A 14,986-nucleotide genomic window follows, 5' to 3' on the forward strand; every position below is an offset into this window, starting at 1 on the left:
TATTTAGAATTGGCAACAGACTGATTGGCTGATAATTTTTCAGATCCTCAGCGTCTCCTTTCTTATGAAGGATGATGATTGAAACACTTTTTTTCGTGGAGACAGGTTGTAAACAGTCGTGCTACCTAGCACTTTCACGATTTTGTCTGTGTTGTTGAAAATATCTATTGTTATAATTCATTGTACCTAGTCCTTCTTATCCCGAATCTTTCCCACTTTTCGTGGTAGGTATTATGGATAATATTTAATGAAGTCGAACGGTTCTCTGTTATCTTTGATAATAGGTACTTTATTGGATTGGGACAGGTACTTATAACAAAGTGGAGATCAATATTGATACAATATTATTATGCAATGTTTAATCGTTTAGTAAAATGTTGTCTCACAAATGTCGTTTGTACTAAGGGATCTTAACATTTGGCAGTAAACTGACGTTTAGAGGTTATATTATCTCCTATATATTATTATCCTACAGCTTTCCCGGGTTTTGGCGAGCGATTGTATGCCTTATTTGTCATGTCCGATGGGTTCAAAAAAATAATCCGTTCTCGAATCGATTAAAATCATAATTTCACAGTTGACACCCGCTGGATTAATTTCCAGTCGATTTCTGTGATTTTTGTTTACTTCCCAATACATTTTCGAGCGACATGCGACTTTATTGACCGGGCACTAGATTGGGAAAAAATTCACTTACTTGCAGCACTGATTTAATATCATCCCCAATTTTAAATTAAAATACGTTTTTGACAAACTATTCTTAATCGAATCGACATATACACATATTTTATTTTATTTATTAATGTTCCCGAAAGATTTCATTCGCAAATTTATTCATAAGGTCGTCTCAAAAATTATACCCCTATAACCTAAAAATATCCGTATCGACCAATTATTGTAATTGTAATCATTATTTACGTTAATTACTTAATAATCATTATATTTTTAATGTCTCTATAAACGAGTATAACATACAATCGTCATTTTTAACACTGTTCTTCAAATCAAAAGGAAATGATATTTCATATTATTAGGTAGGATATAGGTAGATGTCATAATAATAATAATCTATATACAATTTTATCATTCTTGACTTCTCACGATTCCACTGACACTTTGTTAACTTTCGTCACTTGAAAATGTATCCTGTTATAATAACTGAACACATTAAAATCGTTTATTCGTAATAACATTTATACAAATTTCCATTAAAACTGTTCATTTTATTATCCGGTATCCGCGCGCATTTTCAGCATTTTCATGCGATCAACCATAGAATAATATTTCAAAATTTGATAACGTAACATTTTTTTATGGTAGTTAAATGATATTTTTTTAAACCAATGAAACTTATATACATTCAATTAGCTCATATAACCCAAAAATATTTAAAAGGTATTAAACAATAATTATTGGTGTTATACATATTATTTAAATCATTATCAACCAGGATCAATCCACTGCTGGATAAAGGCCTCCCTAGCCTGATTCTACTCGTTTCTGTCATTTGGATTGATGTATTTATCAAAATCGGTGATATTATATTTATCTACATATTCATATCGTCATCATCATCATCGACCTAAACCAATCCACTGCTGGATAAAGGCCTCCCTACCCTGATTCTACTCCTTTCTGTCATTTGAATTGCTGTATTTATCAAAATCGGTGATATTATATTTATCTACATATTCGTATCGTTATCATCATCATCATCAACTAGGATCAATCCACTGCTGGATGAAGGGTTCCGCAACCTGATTCTACTACTAGCGGTTAAACGAATTTGTGATATTATACCTATTTCTATCATCCTTATCAACATCGACCTGAACCAATCCACTGCTGGATAAAGGCCTCCCTACCCTGAATCTACTCCTTTCTGTCATTTGAATTACAGGTATTGGATGAACGTCGATTGATATTGCGCGAGCTAGCAGACATGGTAGCCATTATAAAAAGTGCTATACATCTCACATTGACTGAAAATTTGGACATGAGAAAGCTGTGCGCAAGGTGGGTTACTCACAATGGAACAAAAACTGCATCGTGAGGATGTTTCAATCGAGTGTTTGCGAAGTTTCACAGCAATAAAGCAGAGTTCTTGCGTCTAGTCATAACCATGGATGAAACGTGGGTCCATCACTTTACACCTGAGATGAAAGAACAGGAAAAAAATCGACTGAAAGGGGAGATTCGGCTCCAAAGAAGGCGAAGGCAGTTCCATCTGCAGGCAAGGTCATGGCGTCAGTTTTTTGGGATGTGCGTGGGGTTATTTTTCAGAAAAAAATCAATCAACGGCATGTATTATGCAAACTTATTGCAGCGTTTGAGTGATGAAATCAAGAAAAAACAACCGCATTTGGCGAAAAAGAAAGTTTCGTTTCATCAGGACAATTCAACATCCGTTATCGCGATGGCCAAAATCAATGAATTAAAGTTCGAATTGCTTCCTCACGCACCCTATTCACCAGATTTAACGCCCTCGGATTATTTTCTGTTTCCAAACTTGGAAAAATGGGTCGGTGGTAAAATATTTGCCAACAATGAAGAGGTGGAGTCTGCGGTTGATGGCTATTTTGTTGAGCTCGACGATTCTCACTATAAAGAGGGTATCGAAGCTATTGAACATCGCTGGGAAAAGTGTATCGACCTAAAAAGAGACTATGTAGAGAAAAAAAATATTTTTTCTCAAATTTTTTGTGTTTTCTTTGTTAGGTCGGGTACTTCTGGGACTACCCTCGAATATGACCGATCGTCATAGAGTCTATTTGAGCCATTACGGTTAACATTCTCTATTGTCTATTGCCGACTAATTCGTTTTTGAGATTTTACGTTGGCATCACTGTACAATTGTCAAACAGAAACTTCAAAATATCTAAAGTTACATTAAATTTGAACTGGTATTGAATAGTTTCAATTTACGAATTAGATAATGTCATGTAATTATGCCGATGGTTTGTCTCAGTACGATAACAAAGGAATCCTGGGTCTAGCTGAGGTATATATTTTATTCGATTTGCTAGAACCAACTCTGTTTAATATAAAGCAATAATGCTAACTAATATCTTCTATCCATTAATATCTTACTTTCATTCCCCAGAAATTTGATTATTGTATGCAAATATTGACGAGATATTATTATGGAATGATTTTCTTCCATGTACACTTATAGCAAATCACATCAATCATGAATCTATGTATACTTGCAACTTTTATAGCGCCTGTACACATGCATGGATTTACTGTCGGCAATTGTGCGTATTTTAAACTGTCATGACAATAACTGTTTACACATAAAAGTGCTGACAGTCTCTCCAATCTCATTCTTCAAGAGTAAGCGAGACGCGAGGTTGTCATTTTATACTACTATCTGACAGGTCGTATTGAAAATCGGAGCTCAAAATGAGTAGTTCGTTTTTTTACCGGCAGGTTCTCTATCGCTCTACTGCGCAGGCGCAGATCGAAAATAATCTTACTTGCGCACAATAAATCATCACAATTTGGAATCTTCCAATCTTGTTTGATGTATGCACGTAATCTTGCCAACTGCAGGATAATACATATTTCCCCATACATTTTCTTACTGTGCACAGTGCATCATTAAAATATTTATTTTCTTTATTTAATTATTTATATTCATATTAATATTTAAATTAAGTGAATATTCTGTCCGTTACTTTCTACTGTCACTCACTATTATATAAGTGTATATTATTATTATTCTTTTCGTTTACTTTTGCCTTTGCTCCCATTACTGCATTAATTTACATTCGTATTTAGTATACAGGAAAGTAAAACGTTTTTCTAAAGTGATGGAGCCTAGCTGTATGAAACTACGCTGAAAATTGACCCGTTCTACCAATTTTCATGTGTCAGAGAGACATGCATCGTTTGTTGCATAGTAAAATGGTACTCATGACGAACTATAATTGGCTTCTGTAATATAGATAGGTAAACCACATAAGATCACATCTGGCAGAAGAAGGGTTTCTTCAACCATTGTACGGCATGATCGTTGACAGATTGTATCATGGATGAGAATCTTTATTCCTCGGTGGAATTATAAACCTTTTTTGAAATAAAAATATTTATATAATTTTTACCCCTTAACGTTAAACCAGTGTTTCCCAACCTTATTTCTGCCAAGCCCCACTTAAACGCTTTAAAAATCTCCATGCCCCTCCCCTATCAAAATTGGATGGTTACTTAATTCTGCAAAAAAATGAATTACTTCAAATAAAAATGCACATAAGCAATACTATTTTATTACAACATTTTTATTAGCTCGTATTCTTGTTTGTCCGGTGGTTATTTGTCCAGTACAAATCTTACAATCGATTTTTAACTAACTTCCCGACTAGCTGGACATTTTAAACTTTTGGAATATATCATTACTATGGAAATCGAAATGAAATGTCAAAATGACATTTCAGTATTCTAGGTAGGTATATTTGTTTGTTTTTTATTTACTTCACATCAAGTACAAGTTTGAGCATAATAATTCAACAGAAAATTTAAAAACGTTGTATATGAAAAGTTATTTTTGTCTTGTAATTATTTAATTTAACTTTCGTAAATAAATATGTATATTTTGCACCCCAAAACCCATGTTAGGAATCACTGCCTTAAACTGTTTTTTACAGGAAGGTAGCAGTAAACAAATTTTGAAAATAGCCAATATGCCGGATTATTTGTTAGGCTAGATTACGTTAGGTTAGTGATACACCCCTGTTACAGGCGGGCTTCTCCCGGTGTAAAATAATCATTTAGTAGCTATAAGTCGAAACGTAACCCTGACCTCTAGAAACGGCTTCATAAAACATCTAATCTGATTCCTTGCTCAACCACGTAAGTATTTTTTAATCATAAGTAAAGGCCTTCGTCCGGTGTGTGAAAATCGCATATTGGGCGGAGGTGTAGTTAAGATAAATTTAATTTAATTTAAAAAGTATAAATGATGATGGATGAAAGCGATAATTTTAAGACTAAATATAAGTATTCAAATATAATAAATTTTGCCGCGCATTGTGCGTGAAATCCTCGCGCGCCGGCGCCAGGGTCAGGCTCGTGATTCGCCTAATCAAAGATCATGCGATCAGATTTGGCCAATCACTAGTCCCTTTTACTAGTTAGCGTGGGTCTGAGGAATTTAAAAAGAGAAAAAAAGTTAGTAAGCGTCCCCTTTCCGACATATACGGACCTGCGTAACTAATTGTAAAAACCTAAACATGTAAAGAAAGTGTAAAATATAAGCTAATACCAAGTTACACGAGACAGACGTGGTTTTATTTAATTCCACCCTCAAATATATCGTACTTTTTTTTTGTGAATCCGGGGTTCGATGGACAGCTGAACTAGCCGCTGGAACCCCGGGTTTCTCATTAGGTTAGGTTTTCATTCTTGAATTTTGCCAAAATCAGCTATGAAAATTGAATTAATGTTTAGTATCATTCTGTAATAGTATATTGAATCTAACAAAATTGGAGACCGTACGGTCATCTCTTTCTGATAAGATAGCACATAAATAATCAGACATATCCGCAGTAGACGTATCTGGATGAAAGGGTAGAAGTGGTAGTTTTTAACTACCTCGCTCCCCTTCACTCTCCGCCTAAGATGCCACGAATAGCCACTGGTCGCTTCTTCTTTACTACTGTCGACCACTTTTCGCCTTCGGTAGATTTTTCGACTGCCGAAATGTCAATGACGTCACGCACTGGGTCAGCAGTTTTGTCCTGCGTTTCCAAGGCCTTCTGTTGCCTTTGTTGGTGTCTAAAGCCTTCTGCGATCTGGTTATTCGGGACGTTATCGAAGATAGCGATGTAGTCGCACTTGTTAATTTTGGTTTCACACTGACACTTGGTTTCTTAATTGGTGCATTACCGGTAATTAGACTTTGTCAACTGCTTGAACGGTAAAGCGGCGGGCGGTGCATCACGAGGGGGCCGGAGGGGGGGCACCAACTGACAAGTACACGTCTTGTTCAACCGTTCTTCTAATTTTTCAACTTTTTTAAGTAATAACTCCACTATCACTAACACTCGATTTGCTGCAGCAGACACGAGATCTACATCATCATACTGAACTGATTTGTTTTCAGTTGATATTTCTAAATTTAAATAAATTAAACTCAGTTAATTTTAAAGACAAGAGGAGAGCACACAAAATCAATCTCACATCGGCGGTTAATAAGTACGCACTGTCTGGCGGTATCCGGAACACATGTCCCAGCCACGTAAAGCTCTCTTCGTGATTACCTAAATCACCGAGGGCTGCTGTAATGAAAATTAGCTAATACTTGGGTCTCGCAGAGTGGAGGTTGTATTAACAGATTTTGTTTTTACGATAAATGGATGTTAGCCACATGATCAACCTATTGGATCCAAACACAAATCGAAATGTAAATTTGACAGATCCGAGACAAACGTTATAAGCTGACACGTTACCACTGGGATATCGTGGGCGATGAGTCATTTTGCATTGCAGTTTCATTTGTTTCAAACACTGCAATTATTTCAATACAATTTTACATTCAATCAATCAGTCAATTTCATATATCCTGAAACTTGAATTTATTATAGTTGGATGGTGAATTACTATTATTTTAATCAGTGATTCCCAAAATGTTTAGAAGGTAAATGGGTGGTAATGGGGTACTATAATAATATGTACGTCTCATCTTCACCTATTCAAATGTGATTTGGGGTCATGGGTTTTTGTCCAGTATGTGTCATTTTAAGTGGTTATTTCTTCTGTTTTTATAATACGAACAAACATTTTTAATAACAATATAATCTCATAAATTTTGACTGCAGTAATTTTGGAGGGAAGTCATGCGTAAACATTGTCAAAAGTATGTTATATGTATGTAACATTGTAACCTGATCGGCTGTCGAACAGTCTTCTCAATGGGTTGGCCCCATTCATCTCAGCATTCGACAACACACAGAGCCTGAAGCCGCTGGAAGACCCGTGGTACCCATAAATTTGTGCGACTATCTGGGGTATCTAATGTTTACTTTAATATTCCGATGCGGCATATCTAAAAGTCAAGATAACAGGGAAAAAACAAACGGAACACTAACGATCCAAACAATTATGAGACTGTTAAGCCACTTGTGGATAAGTATACAACCTTTTTAAACACTGTTGTTAAAAAATAATCAACCGAACCAGAAAAAAATGTTTTTGACCATCATCTTAGTTCAATGGAACCCCGTGTTTTTTCTTTGTAATGTAATATTGTGTCTTTCCGTCAAGTAAATAAATAAAACGATATTTTTCATATTTTTTTTATTAAAAAGAATATTCAACATAGGTACATGTACATTTCATAATAGGTACGTGAAAAAATATGTATAAAGTACATTAAATTTAAAGCTTCCTGTGAATTAATATGTCTTATTGTGCCCTTGAGAATTTATTTTAGTGAATTTTAAGAGTGTGAGAAAAATATTCTTTCTCTTTTAGTATGTAGTAGACTATTAAAATATTAATTTTTATGGGCTTCTAATGTGAGTACATCTTAATGTAATGATATTTTAAATATATATTGCAAAGAAAACGTTTTTATCTTTCATGGCAAGAGGACAATTTCAATTGGATAATTTATCATTAATAAGTGATAATTTGTTTGTTCTGACAATATATTATTTAATAAATCGTAATGGTCATTTTGGATTGATATGGAGTTTTTGTCAGATAAAACAAAAGAATTCCAAAATATGTATAAAAAAGAACATGTTCTTCTTACTTGATTTTGAATGATTTCTACATTTGAAATTGAATTTTGATAACAGAAGAAGATGTAAATAAATTTAGCTACATTATTATTGTACTTTGATATGCTAAACTCTTGAAGGAGTTTTACCAACATTCAGTTTGATATAGTTATTTTAACTACACATTCAATTTATTGATTGTATTCTACTAATTTTGGATTTGACATAATCTATTACGTTTTATCCAATGACATTAATATGGAAGAAGCATCTGGAAAAAAAAAATGACACTCACTTTTTTGTCGGGTCTGCCAAATGGCATAATCTGTTCTAACAACATTACAATAAAGGTAATATTGCTATAAATTCCCGATGCTTTTTGTCGGGTCTGCCGAACGGTTCGGTTCGAACGGGTTCGCTCAAATGAACATTGACACTAGAAACACTGTTCTAACGCCATTACAATACAGGTGATAGTGCTATAAATTCCCGATGCGTGATATCGCATAATGGAAATTGCGAAATTTTGTCACGCGACGTCTACCTATACATGTGCAAATGTCGCTATGCGCGAATTTACTTGCTAGCTACTGTACTGAGTGCGTTGTCCATTAATAATGTCATTGGTTTTAACACAGTTTTACAGGATGTGTTAAAATGCAGCATTTGACTTTACGCATTATTCACAGCTCTTCTTGTAAGCGCCTGCCTTCTCATAGACATGACCCAGTGACAAGAGGCAATTACTTCATCAGAAAGTAAAAGTCTCTTAAAAAGATGTGAATTTTTTACGATCTGAGTGTTAAAAAAACACTCAATTTAAAAAAAACGTATTGATAATAGTATCTATGTCATATCAAAACTTTCGGAATTAAATGATCGTTCTCCGTGAGAGGTTTTGTTTATAAAAAAATCACAAAAAGAAAATATCATATTGATACTCGGGGAATTGATATTGTAACGTATGGGTCAAAAAGTTTCAATTATTTTTTGACATCCCTAAATACAGGCCACGATAGAGTACACAGTAACATATTTAGTAATTTTTTTCTACAATTGATAATCATAATATTTATAAGAAAACAGCACAAGTTATAATATAACAGTAGGTAATACTAAAAAAACTAGTTTTTTTATCTGGCAAAAATGATTTCATTATAAATATAAATAACCTATAAATAATTATGTCATAAAAGTTTATTTTAAACATTTTATGTAGACCATCTAATCAATAATAACAACATACTCAAAATAAGTATATTTTTTTACAGTTACATTAATTATTGTTAATTTTTGGACATTCAACTTATTCATTATTATTACTATAAATATATATTACGTTAATATCAATAAATACCATGTATTCAAAATTAAGTTAATTCAAGTAAGCGTTTGTCAATTTAGAATTAGCCCTTTGAATTGTAACTTGAAATTAATTATATTAGATAATATGATGTAATGTGAATGAAAGATGTTTGATTTTAATGTATTATCGGATCTCAACTCATTGCAAATACAGATAGATGTCATTAATAACATATTGCAAGTAGCAAAGATCACTAATTAAAACCAAATAATATTAATTCTCCCTGTTTCGAAAGTACAAACAGAAATACACAATCTGTTTAAAATAAAATGAAAACATCCACATAATCTTTTACTGTGAGGCTATTCTAACATATCACTTTATGTATTCTGAAAGTTAATTATTGTAATAAGTTAACCGTCTGAACTGTCAAAAAGTGCTATCTTTTAACAGCCCTTATCTTGGCTATGTTAATTTTGAGAGCGAGATTGAGTATGTCAATTCTACTAATTGAGAATTGAGATGCAAGATCTGACTGTTTTGAAAAGTAATTACATCACGGCTGCCGCCTTAATTTATAGTTCCCAACGAGCTGTCAAATATCGAGTGGCTAGTAGCAGCTATTAGTAACATAATATTAGTTTTCTTATATGCTGCAATCGCAATGAGATGACTAATAAAATTGTAGGTTATGTTTGATGTTACAATACAAAATTTTTGGGTTCAGGCGTATCCGCCAGCGCGAACATACTCAAATTTGACCGACATGTCCACCAACCTAAATTTTCACCGTATTACGAATTTACCAATTATTGTAGATATCCGCCTTGTGTATGGAATGCCTTCCATGTTAATTAGAACCAATGAAAATAACGGAAACCTTCTAAAGTGTTATCAGTGTTAAGAATAGCTGTGCTGATGTGGTTATGTTTCTGTTTTATAACTATGGTATTTCTGCTTTACTTGTCATTGATAAACTGCTGCAATATTGAATTACAATTAAATTTCAAAAAAATTACAATTTTTGTAGCAGATAGAGAGTAAAAAATTGTATTTATACATTAACAACTAAAACAAATGCACTCTTGGTTTAGCTTTTATTTGAAAATGTGAGTTATAATATCAATTAAATTACTGCAGACAAATGATCAAAGGGCTGTTATTAAATAAAGTTTACACTAATATCAAAAAGAAGGCAAACTCTCTTCAGATGATAAGTAAGTTATCAAATAAACAGCTTAATCCATTATCAATAGAAAAATAACAAGCCATCTATTGGCAAAATGTTATAACATAGTCATGTAAACGTTTAGTATTTGGTTTCATTGGGTAATAATATTTTAAATAAATATTACAGGCAAGTTTTTTTTTGTTATAAAAACAATATTATTACATACAAGGGAAAGAATACAAAACTTATTTATATAATATTAATTTGCAGGCAATTTTTATTAGAGAGCAACACAGGCCGGGCCGCACAATATTAAAACTATCACAAATCTATTAGTTTTAATAGAAGAATAGTAATACAGAATCACGAATCAATAATAAATGTCACGGTTTTAATTTTGCGATGTCTAAAAACATAATGCGAGGGTTTAGGATCACAGGGGCCTATCTACAATAACACAGTTTTGAGATAAACGCAAATAAAGATTTTGCTATGAAATTCATTAAATAAAGTACACTATACTCTTGTAAACAGATCTATGTACGACATAGAGCTTTGTGTCACCAATAAATATAATTACGGTATTATCTAAACCGGGGCTAACTCAAAACATGTATTTTTGTAGTTAGCATCCTGTGATCCTAAAATACCGAATGAGGCTATTCATGAAACTGTAATGTCGGCAAGTTGTATACGATTACTTAAGCTCACATGTCATTTTTTACAATTTCATTATTGTCTATTAATGAGTGGACAGGAGTTACAACTATGCGGAGACAACATTCGGAAAAATTGTAGAAACAGGCCTCGCTGTTATATATAATAAACTATTTTTTTTTATTCAACGAATAATTCACAAGATTTAAGAATGTAATATTCTAAGTATTGAACATACATAATTTTGAAAACACTTCTGAAAAAATGTATTATAACCAATAGAAAAAATCTTTTTGAAAAAAGTAAGACAACCCGCAGGAATCGAACCTGCATCTCTCTAGGTATCGCGCCCACCGCGCATAGACCACTATACTAGAGCTGTCATACTAATTACGACAAATTTATTGGCTCTTATAATACTCTCTGAAGCGCTTCCCAAATTGAGCTACGATTGACAATCGCCTTTTGTATTTTAAATCAAAGTAGGTATTCTATTGGTTATAATACATTTTTTCAGAAGTGTTTTCAAAATTATGTATGTCCAATACTTAGAATAAGTATTTAAAATTCAAAATTATGTATGTTATATTATAAACTTGACAAGATGAACAATTTTGACAGTTGAAAGGTAAAACTTTATTTTTCGTTTTTTTTCCAACACTGACAAACTGGCATATCAAAAAAATGTCACCTGCAATGCTGTTTAATGTGTAAGCAAACATCTCAGCTCGTACAATAGAGACAGCCTTGCACTTTAACGCATTTAGCGAAGATTGCTAAATGTAACTTTCCTCAGTATAATTACTATAAATAGTTTATATACGGTGTTATCAACATTTAATTTAATACATCGGTAAGACATGTAAACCAATATAATAGCGCCTGTACACATGCATGGATTTACTTGCACCAGTTGCACCGATATTGTGTATTTTAAACTCTCGCAATAATAACTGTTTTCACATAAAAGTACTGACTGTCTCGCCAATCTCATTCTTCAAAAGTGAGTGAGACATGATGTTGTCATTTTATGGTACTATTAGACAGGTTGTGAAAATCGCTTAACCTCAAGATTAGTCTGGTCGCAGTGTGGTTCGTTTTTTACCGGCAGGTTCGCCACTATCATTCTACTGTGCAGGCACAGATATTGCACAGTCCAATTGACGTGTGAAAATTCAGAAGCGTCTGAACTTTTTTATCCCATGCATGTATTCTTTCAATTTGCACAATAATACGTGTTTACACATGCATTTTTTTGTTATGATTTTGATTATACGTACTGTCAGCAGTAAATCCATGCATGTGTAAACGGGGTATAATATTATGTCCGGAATTCAATGTGACAAAAGATTGCGGCCGTCCGCTTACCCGGCAAGGAAGTAGTCTATAACCACGATTCAGAACAGTAAAAATATGTTCGTAAAATACAACGTAATCGTGTGATGTAATTACCACCATTTTTTTCATTGGGAAATTGAGACCTTATTCCGAGCCTCTCCCTCGTAACGTATTCAAAATAATTAAGATATCGCTGTGTAAAATCGTATTGGCAGTGGTACCACTGAAATCTCACTTTGTGACTGTCAGGTGGACTGAAGTTGTATTGTAAAACAAGCAACAATATTAATTTATGTCAGGTAATTATAATTAATTCAGACTTGCCAACATTACAGCGCCATAGTGCAGTTGATACTTAAAGATTGGCGATACAACTTGTCAAAATTCTTCATACTCTAAGATATGTATAAGGTATTCCTTCCCTTGGATTTGAGGAATAAAATACAATTGAGAAGTAATATTAGAATGGTGAGGGAATTGCTATTTATATTCTTATAGTCTAAGAGAAATACAGTGAAAGCTCGATATTCGAATAAACTTACATCTTGGCAAATTTGACAATGTGTACTCAATTACTTATTGTCAAAAATACTTTTAATGTCATTCGTGATGCCTTGTAGAAAATATATTGATAAGAACTCTTTACTTATATACGTACTGACTGAAACATTTGACAAAAAAAAGTATCAATTTATAGAAAATATACTAATTGCCGAATGAAATTATAGCATTAAGATGGAAACACCTTGCATTAGCGTAACAACCTTTGACTTGTTTAGTGCTGACACCGCGACTGGCACGTTTGGATTAGTTGGCCATTAGATATAATTAACATGATATTTAAATGTGGTAATTAAACATTAATTAACAGGTCAGCTGTGATTGTGAGAAGTTTTTTTTACCAATGAACTGTCATCTTATAGAAAATAAGTAACCAAAACAAGATGTCAACAGCAGGCCATTTTATTGTTAACCGGTTAAGTGCCCAAAGCGTCTTTGGACGCCCTAATTACACCAATTCTTATGTTAATTACTATCAATTAACTAATTGCGGCATAGAAAGGATTAATTAACAAATCAGTGGTGTTTGGCCATAACCAGCTGTTACATTTACAGGAGAGCAATTTTAAACTTATAATTTATTGTCCCCATAAATCCCAATTATTATATTTTTAATTATTCCACTAATTATGAAAATAATGTCACTTATCATCCCAATTATTATATTTTCAATTATTCCACTAATTAGAAAAATAATGTCACTTATCAGTGATTAAAATATGATAAGGTTTTTGATCATGCAGTATCTGACAGGCCGCAGATTTTTAACGACACACGTTGAATGTAGAGCGAAGTTCTTACTGCAATTGCTGTAATACCGATATTTCATAATTATTAATATAAATAACAGATATCACTGTGTGTTTAATTTTTTAGATTATGCAAATCAATCGACAGTGGCTAGCATGGCCCCTGACAGGGCTCTAGCCTGGGGGCCCGGGCTCAGGAGGGGCCCGGCGAGGCGAGTCGACCAGACAAGTGAGATAATCACATATCACAAAAAAATTGCTTTAATGTAAAAGAAAGTCGCCTGCAGAGCTATTTTCCATCAATAATATTTTTATTTTAAATTATGTGGTTGTACGATACAATTTTAATTGTGTACCAATACTCGACAACATCATAATTTAAATGGATGTGTTAAAATATACAAAAAACCACTAAATAATATATACACATTAATTTTACCACGATTATCACTTGGAAAACGCTACTGTAGAGCGTCACAGTGCCTTTATCCTTAGCGATAGGTAGGGGGGCCATGGTGGCTGGTGATTTGAGTTTAAAATCGGACGAGGTGACTTGCTGAAGGCATAAAAACGGTTAAAAGACCTCCCCCACGAACACGGAACTCTCACTGTATTAAAAAATGCATTTTATAACTATGTACAAACTTATGGCTATTCAATATTACACAACAAAGTCTTGTAGACAATTTGAGTACATTGACAATTAAATGTTTGGATTAATAATCCGTAAGACACATATTCCAACACATCACACCAAAATATACCACACTCCCAATCTAAGCTGACTTTATGACTAAATTTAAAAATCATTATGCCTATATCAAAGGTTTCTATATTTAACATAGAAAAGTGGATAGAATAAAGTCCTAAAAAGTTTCTTAAGAAATACTTCGAGATACGGTCAAACTTGGTTATTACGAGGAAGATGAGACCGACTGAATTTGCTCATTATAAGCATTACTCGTTTATATAACATTTTTCGCGCCACGTTCTATTTAAGCATAGAACATAAAAAATCTGAAAACCATTGTAAAAATCCCCAAAACAAGGCATTCATAAACTACAAAAGAAGTTGTTTATTGTAATGAAGGCGCTGGTAGGTACCTACTGACTTCACAAAGCTTGGATTTTTTACAGGCAATTTCAACCATATGCGTGGATACTTTTTCAATGTTGTCGGCGAAAACACCAATTAGGTACTTAACTAGTGTCATAAACGTAATCCGATCCCGGCGGCATCCTGCCCGGTCAGATTTTATTGCTTAGGGTCGAAAATGTTGTTTTTAAACGATCGGCACACCAACAGTTTTGCTCGGTATACCCTAGAAGTAGCTCGTTATAAAAGTGAATAAATGTATGGAGAAAATCATAAACTAAAATGTCAACGAATGTTTCCTCATTACATCCGAAATCTCGCTATTTCTGTGATCGCAATAACCAAGTTCGACTGTATAATTTATTTAATTAGCAGAATTTATTG

This window comes from Rhyacophila brunnea, unplaced genomic scaffold (assembly GCF_057557595.1).
Source record: "Rhyacophila brunnea isolate RB1 unplaced genomic scaffold, BYU_Rbru_1.0 scaffold_19, whole genome shotgun sequence".
NCBI lineage: Eukaryota > Metazoa > Arthropoda > Insecta > Trichoptera > Rhyacophilidae > Rhyacophila > Rhyacophila brunnea.